The sequence below is a fragment of the Ctenopharyngodon idella genome, chromosome 14 (assembly GCF_019924925.1).
Source record: "Ctenopharyngodon idella isolate HZGC_01 chromosome 14, HZGC01, whole genome shotgun sequence".
NCBI classification, from domain to species: Eukaryota; Metazoa; Chordata; class Actinopteri; order Cypriniformes; family Xenocyprididae; genus Ctenopharyngodon; species Ctenopharyngodon idella.
The window spans coordinates 11,353,277-11,370,420 of NC_067233.1; positions in this window are offsets into that span (position 1 = coordinate 11,353,277).

Here is a 17,144-nt window from a genome sequence, read left to right on the forward strand (position 1 = left end):
CGCATACATGGCATTGATTTGAGCCCCCTCTCCTTCTGGGATTGGTTTCAATAAAGCCCCTGGCCACGTCTCATATTACATTCATATTTCATCAAACAATCTCATCAACACGCCAGTAATAACATAATTAACCTGCTCACAGAGAGCTTGTCCTTTGTGGCAACCTGCGCCTCATTAACAGCTCTGTGTGTGTGAGAGTGAGCAGGAGAGCGTTTTAACTGCAACACAATTTTTTTGCAGTGCATGAATGGTTCTTTGAACAAAAGTTGGACTCACCAATTAATAACGTCGCTCATGTGGGGTAAACACCCCGTGCTCTAATGTTATACGGGCAAAAAGATTTGCTCTTCTCTTTTCCTCTGTTATACCGAGCACCGACAGCTACAAAAATAAAACAAAATGTATTTTCAGACCACCTTACAGCTCTGTCAATTATTATAGGCCAACGCTTTAAAGAAAAGTAAAGCAAAATCAGGTAACTGAAATACTGAAATATTCCATGCTGTTTACTGTTTTTCAAGTCTATATACAGCCATGCAGTGATTTCTCTCAACGTGGCACCTGCTTTTCAGCAAAACGAGGGGGAATGTTGTGTGACAGCTATTAAATCATGAAACATTAACAGCGGCAAGAGCAATTATGCCTAAACTGCAGGTTGAAGGCAACACTTGTTTATTTTGTACATTTTGTTTCTTTGATGCAAAAATGAGAAAGACTTAGAAAGAAATAAGAAAGACTTGCATGACTTGAGCTTGGCATTTGCTCTTAAATGGGTAGTTCAACCAAAAATACAAATTGTCATTATTTACTCATACTCATGTTTTTGTTTCAAACCTGCATGTGTTTATTTTTTTCTGTTGAATAACTATTTTTTGTCCATAAAATGAAAGTCAGTGGTCTCCAAAACAACACTGGATCTTTGTCTTTGTGTGTGTGTGTGTGTGTGTGTGTGTGTGTGTGTGTGTGTGTGTGTGTGTACATGTTTGGAACAACATGAGGGTGAGTAAATGGTGAGATATCCATTCAAGGCTATGAAGGGAACGCGCTCGTTATGATCATGTATTCTCCATCTTATGTTTTGCAGTATAAGTGATTCCTCAAAACAAAACAACAAAGAAAAAAAGCATAACTTTTCCTTTTTTTTTTCTTTGCTTGAATGCTTTGATCTTGTTGACTACACTAGCACTGTGCTGCAGTCATGAAGTACAGAAAGAATAAATCTCATCTTAAAGGGAAAGTTCACCTAAAACTAAATATGTTGTCATCATTTGAACACATATGACCTTATTTCTTGTGTGAAACCCAAAAGGAGATAGTTAGCACAATGTTCATACTGTACATGCTTTTTGTCGGGACAGCCGTAGTCATCATTCACTTTATTTATAAGAAAAAGAGAAACACAAATGTCCTGCTAAAGTCATTTTTATGATCCATTTAGGGGAAAAAAAAGTTATGTCATGACAAATCTTGGAGTGTTTGGCATAGTAATGGGTATGATAACGTTGATATATTTGGTCTCGGCGGAATACGCTGCTGCTGCTGTAGGTTATTGCTGCTGCTGCAGAGCAAGTATGGGACTTGCTACTGCCAATGCATACATGACATGCTGCTGTGAGCAAGTAAGACATGCTGCTGCTGTACAATATAGTGTGTATGAATTACCTGTAGCAGATCTATAAGGGTGGAGTTGGGGAAGGTGGAGGGTTTCTGAAGCGTGCTGCACTGCTAAGGCAATGCTATCAAAGTATTTTGAAGGTTGAGCACGCAAGCTCATTGGCTACTGGTACAGCAGGAACCAATCAGCTGTGCCCTATAGATAACTATGTGATTACGAGCAGGTTGAGTTAAAGAACCTATTAGCCTGTGCCATCCAGAGTTTCATGACAGAACTTTGTATTTGTACAGGTTACAAATAGCATGATGGTAAGTAAATGATGATAAAATTTTAAGTAAATGGTGCAAGACTGTTGATATGTATTGCATTGATATGTATTACTTTCGTCTCTTCCATTTTTATATATTGTTTACAGTCAAATTCCATCAAACATGTGCTCTTACAAGTTTTACAGTCACTATCAAGTTTAATGATAGATCCCTATATTTTGCTGTTTGTTCTTGCTCCCACACTCATACACACCATGAGCAACTGAGTGCTATATAGAAGATCAGTAAGAGTTGTTTTAAGGCGATTACTTGTGTGAAGCTCTCACAATAGCAGCGAAACATTGGTATCCGGCTGGCGGGGTGCTGGAGACTGGGAGTGCACAATGCCTGTGATTAAGGATCAGCTGATTAGGCCCTAGCTGTGTAATCTTGAAGAAAGTCTATGAAATCACTTGCTTTACAGCTGTGAAGTGATTTCCCTCACAATGGGCTACCTGCCACTAATCAGCTCTCTGCCACCAGAAAGCACCAAATGTTTTTGGCCTTTTAACTCAGGATAATGATGGCATGATGATGTCTCTGTTTCTTTGTCTTCCTCTTCCTTTTGCTGTTTGTCTATTCTCAGCTGTGTACCTTTCCTAAGCCTAAAATGACAACATCTTGAATCTGGAAGGGTCATATAGCAAATATTTAGCCTTTTTCATTTATAGAATTTATAGACTAATTTCCATTTGGTCCCTTTTTTCTCCATTTTTTTCTTTCTTTTTTTTTTTTTTTTTGTTCATATGCAGGACTTGCATCATAAGGAAGGAGAACTGTGGCCTCAGGAGGCCCTAAGGCTTGTGGGTAATGAAGGACCCAATGGACTTCTAGGTAATTGGGCAGCTGGAAAACAGGTGATTGCTGTCAAATGGTTCTGGTTGACCAATCAGATGGCCTGTCTGCCTGGTTGTAAGAACTGAGACCCTTGGGAATCGCTCAGAGGAAAGGTTGAGGAAGATTGTTAGACACACTCTGTGGAAATCAACCAAGCCATGCAAAAAAAGTTAGTTTGGCAGTCACTTGTTTAATTTTAGTGTTTGTTTGTTTTTGTAGATTTCCTTAAACTTTCAAGCTTCATTCCATTCGATACTGTTAATGTCAGTTACATTTGAAACACTTTATTTTTCTTTTGATTTTAATGTTTATGAAATATGAGGAAAGTACAACAAAAATGACCATGTTTCCTGAAAATGTCGTGAATCGCAGTCTTAAACCCAAAGCATACTTCACTTTTTACACGTACACAAGGGTCAGCGTACAGTGCGCGTGACGCGAATTTCTTCATCAGAAGAGTACTTTAAGAGTTTATGCAGAAAAACGGCATAAACAGAACAGTACGTAACGCATGCAAGCTACAGTGACAATGGAGGCCTACATAGACGAGAGATTGTGCGAAGAGGTTAGAAAGTACTCTCATTTGTACAACTCTAGCATGAAAGAATACAAAGATGTTTACATGGGTTGTAACTAGTGGCGAGAGATTGTTCAAAACTGTGCATGCGTCGAACGACTGTGTATGGGTACGAGTCAAATGAAGTATACTTTCCAAGACTGTACGCGTACACTAGCTTACGCGTAAAAAACAAAACAAAAAAAAACGAAGAATACCCAGGGCTTTAACATCATTGTAATCTTCGTTGTGAAGTAAAAATTACATTAAACATAATTAAACATTAAACATTTCACAATCTAGCTAAATTATCATTCTTTACCCAATAGGAAGTAGTAAGAATGCATTCTTATTTAGACAAAAACCCATTCTTATTTAGACGAAAATGCACTGACAGTGTTGTCATGTCTATATCCCATGGGTGTTTGGGCACCCATGAAAAATGGTCGAGTACCCACAGAAAATGATGAGATATACTCCATTCATTCAGAAACCTCTCTGATTGGTGGATCTAACATCAGGTCCCATTGGAGGATATGGAGTGTGGACAGATTTTTGTCAGATTTTTCTCTCAATCTATTAACACATGCATTGATGGAAAAATGTTATTTTAAATTCTTGTTAGAATGTGGACAAAAACATGGCAGAAGAAGAGCTGGTTATAGCAGAAACCCCTTCTACAAAACGCAAAGATAAAGAAAAAAAAAAAAAAAAGAGGCTTTTGAAGGTAGTTTAGGTGCTGGCAGCATCCAGTTGCAGTCCTTCCAATATTGAGAAATAGGCAAGGATCAGGACTGCTTCAGTTTAGTGAAAAGGGGAAAAAAAGAAAAAAAAAAGGATAAGATGTGCAGGGTAGTATGTGCTCTCACATCAAAGGAAGAGTAGATCCTTTCTATCCTAAGAGTCACTCGTCTAGACTAGTATTCAGGCAAGACATGACCTTCACAGCAGATATCTTCCTGTGTTTGGTGAGAATGAGGAGCACTTATTTAGATCTGAGCAGCCGAGCCTCTTTCTTTTCAGTGATAATTTCACACAGTCATGTTTTTATAGTCATAATTTGTGTTTTGAGTGAAAATGTTAGTATTTTGTCATGCCATTTTCAATAATTCTATGAATGTTCCATTGTTGGAAATGTGTTTTGTTGCAAACTGTATGTTCATGTCTTCGAGATTGTTATCGATATTACATGTTTTAGAGACTGTTTAATATTGGTTTATGTGTAGCACGTTATTATGGCAGTGGCATATTCACAGCAAAGTTGCACATTCTGATTAGCGCATATTCACGTTCACATGTGTAATTGTTTTATTGTCTGCAGATGTCAAGCCCGTGATACACTGCAGAAAATGATCGTAGGCTATCTTTGGTTGCAAGGCCTGGGAAAACGGCTTTGAACCTCTCTCACTGTACGACATAGGACCACCGATTAAGAGCCACGATCACAGAAATCGCCACGATTGTTTCACGATGGCAGTCTTTATTCTGGGACAGCCAAAAATCGTGCAGTTTATCCCGGGCTTTAGTTGTAGTATTATGTTTATGGTGTCAAAATACGCTGGCCATTTTATTAGATAGGCTACACCTGTTCAACTGCTCGTCAAATATCTAATCAGCCAATTACATGGCAGCGAAGTGTTTACACTGTCAATCCAGTGTGGCGTGATAAAGTCACAAAAAAAAAAAAAAAAAAAATGCAAAACCCGAAATCAGAGCAGTACAGACTGAAACGGATTTCCAAAAATTTAAAACCACATATGAATGTAGCTTGAAACAGATTTGTAAAAATCACATTTCATGTGATTTTTGCCATTCACACTTGTTAAATCTGATCGGATTTCATTCGGATATGCACAAAAATCAGATTTGGACTGACAGTCTAAATGTAGCTGTAACAAGGCAGTCCACTGAAGGCAAGTTGATTTGAACCCATGTGCAGTTTTATTGAACATGATTCAATAGGTGAATAAAACAATGACTTTACATGAAAGAAACATGAACTAAACATGAATATAGCAAACTCGCCAACAGCAGTTACACAAACAATACTAGACGAAGGAACAATGAAACATGAGGGCTATATATACACAAGACTAATGAGCAAACGTGGGACACCTGTGCACAATCAAACAATGACCCAATGAGAAAACAGGACAACCAATCAGAACATGACAGGGGAACCAAAGGGGAACGCAAGCTTGTTTGACTTGAAGCTGCACAGACCGATTGGTTATGACATCAAAGTACCTCAAGAGCGATTCAAAAGCATACGGATCTGTCTGCTCTCTATCTTTGATATCATAAACCGATCGGTCTGTGCAGCACCGCTTCAAATCGAACAAACCTGTTATCACATGAGGGCAAGGAAGTCACATGACAGTGCCATGTTGGTGGTGGTGCTGCCATGGTTGTTAGTGCCAGACGGGCTGGTCTGAGTATTTCTGATCTACTGAGATTTTCACACACAACCATCTCTAGGGTTTACAGAGAATGGTCAGAAAAAGGGAAATTATCCAATGAGTGGTTGTTTGGTCGAAAATGCCTTGTTGATGCCAGAGAGGGGAATGGGCAGACTCACACTGATAGAGATGCAACAATAACTCAAATAATCACTTGTCACAACCAAGGTCTGCAGAAAAGCATCAACGCACAACACGTCGAACCTTGAAACAGATGGGCTACAGCAGCAGAAGACCACACTGGGTGCCACAGAAATTCCTGTCAGCTAAGAACAGGAAACTGAGGCTACAATTTACACGGACAATAAAAGATTGGAAAAACATTGCCTGCTCTCATGAGTCTCGATTTCTGCTGTGACATTCAAATGGTAGGGTAAGAATTTGGAGTAAACAACAAGAAAGCATGGATCCATCCTGCCTTGTATCAAAGGTTCAGGCTGTTGGTGGTAATGGTGTGGGGGATGTTTTCTTGGCACACTTTGGGCCCCTTAGTACCACTTGAGCATCGTTTAAATGCCACAGCTGAGTATCGTTGCTGACCATGACCTTCCCTTTATGACCACAGTGTACCCATCCTCTGATGGCTTATTCCAGCAGGATAAAGTGCCATGTCACAAAGCTCAGATCATCTCAAATTGGTTCCTGGAACATGACAATGAGTTCACTATACTCAAATGGCCTACACAGTCACCGGAATTCAATCCAATAGAGCACCTTTGGGATGTGGTGCAACGGAAGATTCGCATTACGGATATGCAGCTGACAAATCTGCAGCAACTGTGTGATGCTATCATGTCAATATGGACCAAAATCTCTGAGGAATGTTTCCAGCACCTCACTGAATCTATGCCATGAAGAATTAGCATGTCAAACTGTGCAAGGTGTACCTAATAATGTGTTTGAGTGAGTTTGTTTTCATTTAAAATAGCTTAATCTTTTATCTTTTTCATCTAGAGTTCCCTTTCCATTTTGTTAGTAAGTCTGTAGTTTAGGCTCTCTCACTCTAGACAGGCACAAAGAAGGAGAGGGTTAATAATTTCTGATGGCAGTCAAGAGCATTGAGATCATGCAACAATTATCCATAGAGGGGTCCATACAGGAATTTTGAGTCACTTCACAGTTTGATCTGATTAAGATTCTGGGAGTCACAACCTGATTCTAAAACGATTATTTATACATTTAATAATATAGCTTTAAGTACTTCATTAAGTAATTCAAAATAATAAATTAAAACAATTACATGTAAAATAATTTTCACAAAAAATCACTGAATATAGCTTTAAAACATACAAGGGTCAGTAATAAAGAAGAAGAAGAAAACAAAAAACATTTTAAGCAGTAGTAACGATGGACACTTTCCAGACAATAGCAGTCAGAGATATTTCTCTTCTTCTCATCTTTTTTTTTTTTTTTTAATAATTTTATAATTATTGATAACATCATAGACAGGAGCAGATATAAAGGTTGCATTCACAGCATTAATGCACAGCTCTATTGTGACACATTACATGTTTTGTCTTGTCTGGTTAATACCATAAGATTGTGTTAACCATAACATTCACATCACAAAAGCATTTTGAGATATAAGCATGTTTAACCATTTTTACGCAGTAGATCCACATGGCAGGAGAACTCTTCAGAGCGCATGCGAGGATTTGTTGGTAGTTGTCTGTCAGTAATTGAGTTTGGTGTATCGATTATATACTGTATTCCAAACAATAAACAGTAAATGATGCCTTCGTAGGGAATTTGAAAGGGAAAACACTGAAATACTGGTGAGAATACACGTTTTAAGCCTAACATTGTGAAAAGTGTGCATTTCTCCCAGAGCATATCCTGTGCAATGAAGCCCACGATTGCCCTTGTAATTCGCTTTGACCTTTCCAAAGTTTTTGAACGTTTAGACATTTGTTTGAGATGTCAGGGGCTGCTACTGTCTGTGTGTATGTGTGTGTGAGTTTATCTTTTTTTTTTCTCTCTCTACTTTTTATCTCTCACATAGTAGGTATTCATTTACTGTCTTAACATCTAACATGGGAATTGAGAAGAGCCAGCTACATATAAGGGCAGCCTGGCCTGGACAAACTCTGACCTTTTTTCTACAGTATCATCCTACTTGTTTGTCAGGGGAAACCCCTGGAAATGTTTATAGCCCTAACATAATCACATGACAATGCATTTGACAAGAGCAAATAATGCAATTTATATGCAAAAATTTATTTGAGTGCAAATCTATTCTGTCACCCCTAAAAGTTATAGTCCACAATGATAAATGCTCCGATTAGAACTAATATGGTATTTCCATTAGTAATCCTCAATGCATATTTGGCTTAGCTTATTTTAATACATAATTTTGCAGTAGTCTAGCAGCTTTTTCTTATCCTTTTTCTATTAATTCCCATGTCTAATTACCACAAATTCCATGGCGCAATGCGAATGAATTACACCTGGACATAATTAATGGTGAGTGTATGAAAGTGTAAGGGTGAACATAATCATTCCGTGATGGCTGCACAAAGTCATTTATTGTATTTGTTTAATTATTGGGGGGGGAAAAAACTGTCAACGGTCCAGTCAAAAATAAATAATTATTTTTTAGGGTGTATGAGCTGCAAACTGATTGCATTGCATCTCTACGTATTAACTTCCCCAGTGTTTTGTTTTGTTCCATCCATCCATCCATCATCCAACCATCAAAATAAAAAAACAGGAGACTAACTAAAATGAAAACAGAAAGTACAAAAATAAAATCCAAAACAAAATGTTAACAAAAAAATAATAGTATATCAATGATACTAAAATAACACCGCTTTGGACTCACATGTACATTATCACAGTTCGACATTTATTTTTACACTCTTTTGCCATTGTGCTGCCATCTTTCCATGGTTTTGAATCCCTCCTCGCTTGTAGTTCCTGTTTAGACATCCATGTCAGCATTCCCGCCTGTGTAGCATCTCACTGTCCCCACTCCTAACTATGTCTCTGGGCCTGGAGATAATGTGTGACATCGGCCCCGTTAGAACCAGGGTTGGAAATCCATCACCGTGGACATGCCTCATTGGCTCTCACCTCGTGCGGGACAAACTCCCAGACAAAGAAGGCCAAGTAAAAATTACAGGGGGGTTCAGAAGTACGGCAGTCACCCGAGGCAGCCGTGGAGGATAACTAACGACAGCCAGGCCGACTCTCACTTTGTTTTGCCTTTGAACAGCTAAGCTCTTCTCCACTGCTAGCCTAAGGCTGTTTGGAGGCAAGAGCTATGGGTGTTTGGCTGTGCCACAACAAGAAGAGGACATGGACAAACTGAGGATTTCTGATGACACTCTTGCTGGAAACAAATAGTTACAGATGGTTACTGACAAAATAGCCTGTCACAAAATGTAAACACGTGTAATGAGTGTAATTTGTGACATCATAACCTTGGGAAAAACATATTTAGTTTATCGAACACCAAAGGTAAGGCGCACCATCCCTGGTGGTGTATGTTGTGGGGGTTTGTGGGCCGTAAACATAGCAGAGCTATATAAATCATTCTCAGGCAATTCTCGTGCTTATCAGTTTGCAAGCACAGAAGAGGGATTTTAGCATATAAGGGCCTACTGTAAAACACAGCAATCGAGGATTTATTCTCTGGATCTTTGACTGGGCACCGCATTTTGTTATTTATGAGCTCTGAATCAATATTTATTGTGCATAAAGGAGCAATATTTCTATTCTGAATGTCTAAACATTAAAAGAACAGCATAAGAAAGCATACATACACACACTGTAGAGGGAACAGATTATCACATTCTTATTTAAGGTGATATTACATATTGCATTCCGGCTGCCGTCTTTGTTGATGTTTACAAAATGGAAGGTTATTATTGTAGTAGTGCATTTTAAATTCACAACGGGCTTGGCACTGAATAGAGAGTTTTAAATATTGCATTGTGCCTTATGGGGTGGAAGCACACATGGTGCATTGCTGCAACCAGGAAAAAAGGTCTTTCTTTTTCTTTCTTTCTTTCTTTCTTTCTTTCTTTCGTTCTTTCGTTTATTTATTTATTTCCCACCAATCCAGCTTAATTACTGTATTTATTTGATAATTGCTCCATCTGTTTCATTTGTTTCCTGAGATGGACATCCTTTGTATAAAATGGTCTTCCCCCAGACAAATAATGAAGTCCAGAATTAATGGAATGGTATTGTCTTTGTCTGTTCCTGGCATTGCCCAAATGTCACCAACCCTCAGGGAGATAGATGAGCAATTCATCCATTAGTGAAATACCACCTCTTCTCTCATCTCTGTTAGCGCAGCAGCATAAAAAGATGGCATATACGCATATTAATGCACCCGTCTTTATTGTGCTATTGATCAGGGATTACTGAAAGCAGCCACTCACATCCAAGCTACGGCTTCCTCTCTCTCTTATCCCATTACACACAGTGTCGTAAGTCAGTCTTGGCTGTCAAAACTTTTTCTAAGTCTTCCCAAATTCTGACCAATTCAATTAAAACATCTGGTTGCCAGACGATCTTAATGTAAGTTTAATAATATCTGTGAAGCTTGAGTTATTTTCTTTTTCTTATAGACAGATGTGTATGTGACGGCTTGGCTTTTGATGACCGGTTTGTGTATGTGCATGTGCATGCTTACTCTCGTGCACATATGTATGCATGTCTCCAAAGAAATCCTGTAATGGGGCAATCATCTAGAAGCCAACCCCCATGCCAATTATCTGTCAGATTATGAAAAGTATGGTTTGCGGTTTTAATCTTACGGAATGCAATTCAGCAATTTCCTCATGCACAACAAGGGGAAGATAAATTAATCAAAGAGATAGAAAATCAATTTGGCTCCCCAACTGTCATTTCGGATCACCTCGCAAAGCTCTTTTCTCCCAACTCGCTGTGATGCTGATGCAAATGGTAGAGCCCCGCTGGAGATGCCTAATGCTGGGCTTGCAGCCTAACAGCCTCTGTGTGGATGGGAGTGGAGGAGTCAGTTAAGGTTTGGGAGGATAAAGCTTCTGTGGCTTCTTACTTGCATTTCACGCATGACCCAGAGCACTCTGGAAATAACCACATTACATCACAGGGCTGGCACTGTGGTGCACTGCCAAAATGAATTGAAACCGGGGTGTAGGGGGAAGAAATTGAGAGCAGTGTGCAAAGGCTGGAGTCTCTGAGGATCCGCTATCATTGTGCAACACACTCTATTTGGGAAACGTCATGTTAGCAACTAATATTCTGCACTATAAAAGTGTTGTTCATGAATATTCAGTATCAACTTTTACAATTAATATATTCAATTCTAAACTTAAACTTGAAATTCGGTCATTGATTATTCAATCTTGTGATTTTTGTTCAAATGTCATACTCATTTAAACTCATCATTGTACTCAAGATGTATTGAATCAAATGCCATTTGACTGTTGCAAGTCTTGAGACCAATTGCAACCGAGATGGCACTGACATGGCAGACATTTTCAGTGAATAACAACTTAAATTTCACCGGAAATATTGTCATACTGTCACGTTTACTCTGTTTTGGTTTCGTTTTCAAAGTCTTTTAGTATGTTTCTCTTTGTTTCCTGTTTCCATTGTTTCTATGTTCCCACTTGTCATCCAAAATTTGTTGCTCAGTGGTTGCTTTTCCTAAGCTCATGAGACTTAGTTGTGATTCTCATATATCCCTCATTTTAGTATCAACAGAGTTTCAGATGTTTCTCCTAAAATTCCTTAGGAGAAATTAGACATGAGAAATGAGAATGTGGTGGAAGAAACATAAAACATCTCTTTATGATCTCTTTCAAGACTCCATTATAGGAATATTTTATTGCTCAGAGGTTGCTCTTTCTAAGCTTGTGATTCTCATATATCTCTCGTTGTATTAACAGTGTCTCAGATGTTTCTTCTAAAATTCCTTAGGAGAAATACACAACTGAGACATGAGAAAGGAGTTCAAAATGAGAAACGGGAGATCTCTTTTTTGTCTTGCTGTAATCTCTTTCAAAACTCCGTTATAAAAATATTTTCAGAGGTTTCTGACAGAACTTTCTCTAAGCTCAGGATACTAAGGGCTGATTATTCTCTTATATGTCTCATTTAGGTATCAGCTTTTTCTTCTGGTTCCAGTCGCATAAACGTAGCATAGTTGCATATTAACTTGTTTGAACTAGTTTGACTAAGTAGCAGTTAACCAAAGGGGAATCGGTCTTACTTTTCTGATTCAAATTAAGCAGATATACCTTTTTTATTTAACTGACTTTACAAAGTTATTACCAGGTTTGAAGAAAAAAGAAAACAAACATTAGATGACTAATTTTTAAGTCTCATTAACTCTTTAAGTTTTTGCAACCAGCCACAGATGTCTTCAATTTTTTTTTAGGAGAAACATGTTAAATTTTAAATTTTTACTAATATTGTACTGAAACTATCATTTAAATAGCATTATACATTTTAGAATATAAAGGGTTACTCATTTCAATTCATCTTCAATGCCTAGCATTGTATATGTAGCACATATTCCAAACAAGGGGTTAGACAAGTGTAAGATGTTTAGACTAGGATAAATACTTTCTTTTTAACAAATGTAATACTAGTGTACCAGTGCTTCATGGTTGTTGCATAACCTTTTTTTCTGTTTAACATTGCAAAGTTTGTCTTGTACAACCCGTTTTGCATGCATGTAAATATAGGTCATGATTTCCTCTGTTAAATCACTGTGCAACAAAACACTGTATACACTAAACTTCAAATATGAGAACGCAAGCTCTGAAGCTCTCACATTTGTCCCCTCTTAAAGTTTAGATGAGATCTCAACAACTTCACAAAGTGTGCACCAATAAAGTAAAAAAGTCCATAAAATTAATAGCGTTTAAACCTATATTAAGAGTGAAAATGTGCAGAAATAAGGTTAATGTTACTCTTAATTGTTGATACAATAAGAAAGCTGTACAGTTTATGTACTGCACCAGACTCCGTTATCAGGAAAATTGCTACAGGCAAGGTAACCCTGGAGCTTTCTTTGCTGAAAGGCACATTAAATTAGACAAATGTGAAAGCGCCAAAGTCTTTAGCTAAGGAGAAAAGTCTGAGCACAGTGTATGATGTTATTGAGATCTCTTATGAAACTTTAGAGGAGATTCTGAGGAGAAAAATCTGAGCACAGTGTTATTGAGATCTCTTCTAAATTTTTAAGGGGACAAATTTGAGAGATCCAGAGTCTTTAGTTTAGGAGAAAAGTCTGAGCACAGTGTGTGATGTTGTTGAGATTTTGTCTGAATCTTTAGAGGAGACAAATGTGAGCACAGTATTTCTCTCTTCTAAAACTTTAAAGGAGACCATTGTGAGAGTGTTAGAGTTCTTGTCTAAGGAGACAAGTGTAAGAAGCAGGAGACTCAAGCAAAAGTCTTCATTTGATGTTAAAGTAACCTCATTTCTGTCTAGGAGAAACATTTGAGATGTTAACACTGAAACAATGTATGATAGCTACAGCTACAAATTAATGTCTAGTTAAGTTAATGTTTAATATTTTAATTCAGAAATTTAGTGGGCTGTTGGGCACATAATATATGTAGTGATTAGTGAGATATTTTGAAGAAGCTCATTCAACAGATGTGCATTGTAAAACTGAAGAAAAACAGAGGCCTTTCATAATCCACAACTTTTACTAAACTTTCTCTCTAAGCTACAACATTGTTATTGCCTGCATAATTTGTATTTAATCAGGATATGTTCATGGCGGTCAATGTGAACAAAAATTACCGTGCTGTGAGACAAAGGGAAGTGAGGATGACGCACATCATGCTCAGATGACACCAACAGGAGGCGCCATGCAGAGTTTCCTTTCACAATTTCTGGCCCTAAATGCAGACAGACTGTTTGGCAGCACAAACGCACAGCTCTAGAGTGCCAACGTCAGCAAACAGACACACACACACACACACACACACACAGAGACAGTAGCAGCCCCTGACATTCATCATCATCCTCTCACTCAGGCAGAGAGAATGCCAGTCCACTTGGTATAACAAAACAAGCATACAGCCTGTCTTCTCTCTTCTCTCTCTCTGACCTTAAAAAACAGCCAAAGTTTACATTGTTTGCTGCATGCACCTTCTCCAGACCTCAAATATGTCAGTAAGATGATCAGAGCTTGTTGCTCTTAGAGAACTCTTGAATTCAGCAGGTTAAGGTGTTTGTTAAAGTAGTGCAGTAAACTTGCCCACATATGGCCCCAAAGGTCAAGCAAACATCTCTGAAAATCTGTCCATGCATTGGAAATGATTGAAAAGCAACAAATTCCCATTGAAAACAAAAACAGTGCTAGCAACAGACATTCTATCCTATTACATGTGTATGCTCTGCTACAAAATTTAGTGAGCTGGCCAGGTGAATCTGATGGAGCCTGTAAAGAAATGTTTAAATCATATGGGAATCAGTATCATTATCATAAGTGTATATATGCCCACCGGCCACTTTGCACTGAAAAAGAAAAAAAAAAAAAAAGATTTTTGCTGCTTGTTCAAATTGCTTAATTAAAATGAACTGAAGCAACACAATTGCTGTACATTTTGTCCTAATTTAATTTGATTGTATTCAGTCCACTTAAATACATATAAAATTGAAGTTTACTTATTCCGTTTGGAAAAAGTTTCATTACATGAATGATTTGTGCTGCATTAACTGAAAATGGGCGGGGCTTGTTAATTCCCAGCATGCTTCACATATGGCTCAATCTAGAGAGAGCAAATATTGAAATTAATTGGGGGTTGCTTTTGCCTTCAGAACTGCCTTAATTCTTTGTGACATACAGTAGATTCAATGAGGTGCTGGAAACATTCCTCAGAGATTTTGGTCCATATTGACATGATAGCATCACACAGTTGCTTCAGATTTGCACATCCATGATGCACATCCATTCCACCATATCCCAAAGGTGCTCTATTGGATTGAGATTTGGTGACTGTGGAGGTTATTTGAGTATAGTGAACTCATTGTCATGTTCCAGAAACCAATTTGAGATGATCTGAGCTTTGAGACATGGCAAGCCATCAGAGGGTGGGTACACTGTGGTCATAAAGGGAAGGTCATGGTCAGCAACGATACTCAGCTGTGGCGTTTAAACGATGCTCAATTGGTACTAAGGGGCCCAAAGTGTGCCATGAAAATATCCCCCACACCATTACACCACTACTAACAGCCTGAACCTTTGATACAAGGCAGGATGGATCCATGCTTTTTATGTTGTTCATGGCAAATTCTTACCCTGTACCATCTGAATGTCACAGAAGAAATCAAGACTCATCAGACCAGGCATTATTCCAATTTCTATAGTCCAATTTTGGTAAGACTGCTTCAGTTTCCTGTTATTAGCTGACAGGCACCAGGTGTGGTCTTCTGCCTCTGTAGCCCATCAGATCTGCTTCAAGGTTCAACGTCTTGTGTGTGCAGAGATGCTCTTCTGCAGAGCTCGGTTGTAACGAATGGTTATTGGAGTTACTTTTTCTTTTCTATCAGCTTGGACAAGTCTGGCCATTGTCTTCTGATGTCTGGCATCAAGGTATTTTCACACACGGAACTGCAGATCACTGGATATTATATATATATATATATATATATATATATATATACACACACGTACACACACACACTTTTTTCAGATTATGGCAATGGTAATTTAAGAATGACAATTTTTGCATAATATATACATTTTTTGCATTATAGTGATGAGGACTTGAGAGGAAAATGTGGCTAACTGTCATAAAAGTAATACTAAAATGCTTTTTTTTTTATTTTCAGTTTGTTTAAAAAATACAGTTTCTCTTGTAAACTTGTGTAAAAATAGGTATAATAAAATTATTTAAGTTATGAGTGTTAAAAATTATAGAGTGTTTTGAGGTTCTGTGATCGTTAGGATGTTGGCTTAGAAGGCAGTACACAGCAAGGCAGCCCACTTGGTTTTGGAAAAGAGCAATGGATAGAAATTAATTTATATACACATAAACACACAGTACAGCCAGCGTCCATCAAGAGCTAGGGAAAAAAAGAATGCATGACTGTCTAGAACAGATTTGCCGTTCTGGGAGATCCATATGGTTTGGGGGAGGCGTACTAAAATAAACCAAAATCATCCCTGTTTGACTAGAGAGAAAACACCACCAGGAAGACAATAAACAAATGCTCCTCTAAATTTGTCACCCATTAGAGAGTTTCAAACCCACCAAATTTTCTTGCTGACACCAGTCACAAGAGAAGCCATCAAATGAGAAATAATTATCTGAGGAGCTGTTGCAGAAGCAAAATGTCACTGTTTATCTGTACACCACAACAAATACCTCTCAGGTGAGCTGAAGACATTGATCTAATTGATCAGACAGGCCTCAGTCATTTACCAGCGAAGGTTAGCAGCCGCTGACATTTATTTGGATCATTATGAGCACAGGTTAAGCATTATTCCTGCTCAATAATACAGCCTTCAGGCTACACTGCACACAATACCACTTCCACAAGAAGTTCAGGTGAGATGAAGGAAGTGTGAGAGAATAAATACAATGTTTATGCATTTCATGCATGTTTATAACATCCTGTGCTATGACATTGGGTTCTTTCTTTTTTCTTCTTCTTCTTTTTCTCTCTCTCCTTTATATTTTTTACATTTCAAGGAGTTTTAAGTGCATATGTGTGTTTGTGCCTGAATGTGTTGGAAACGCTATGCTGATGCACACTTAACCTTCCAGAGACAGTTTCTGCCTCCAGCTCTCATCTGTCTTTAACTTCATTCTGGCATCAAATCACACCAGAAGATGTATGAGGTAAACCAGACCTTCTTATTTCCATGTGTGACACCAAGGATGTCTATTGTAAAAAAAGTTGTCCATTAGCATCCTCATTCATCTAATTGACCATTCGCAAAGACCCGCCCCCTTTAGTTACTGTTGCTACATCCGACAAGCCATGCCGATCTCTCACCACACATATAATACATCACGGACCAAAGAGGACACTGACAACCCGTCAACAGACAAGACAGAGCAGGTTACTTTTGATATGAAACAAAGTCTCAAAGTCTCAAATTTTGTAATTTTTAAAGAAATTTAAACAATTAATACTGTTTTGTGGCTCTTTAATGTGTCATGATAGATCGCTGTAGCGCCTCAGTTCGAGTGGCTCGTGAACCGATCATCTCTTCCTACTAGTTCATTTATAGCATCAAATAAACATGAATGAACATCATAAGGAATGTTGTTTCAATCGCGGAAAGACGTCAGTACACGCCATTTTTTCAAGTTCAAGTCCACCTACGTTAATCTGCTAACTCCCCTGACTGCTTTGTCGGACAAAATGGCGGATTCGTCATTATGATTGGTTAATCAAAC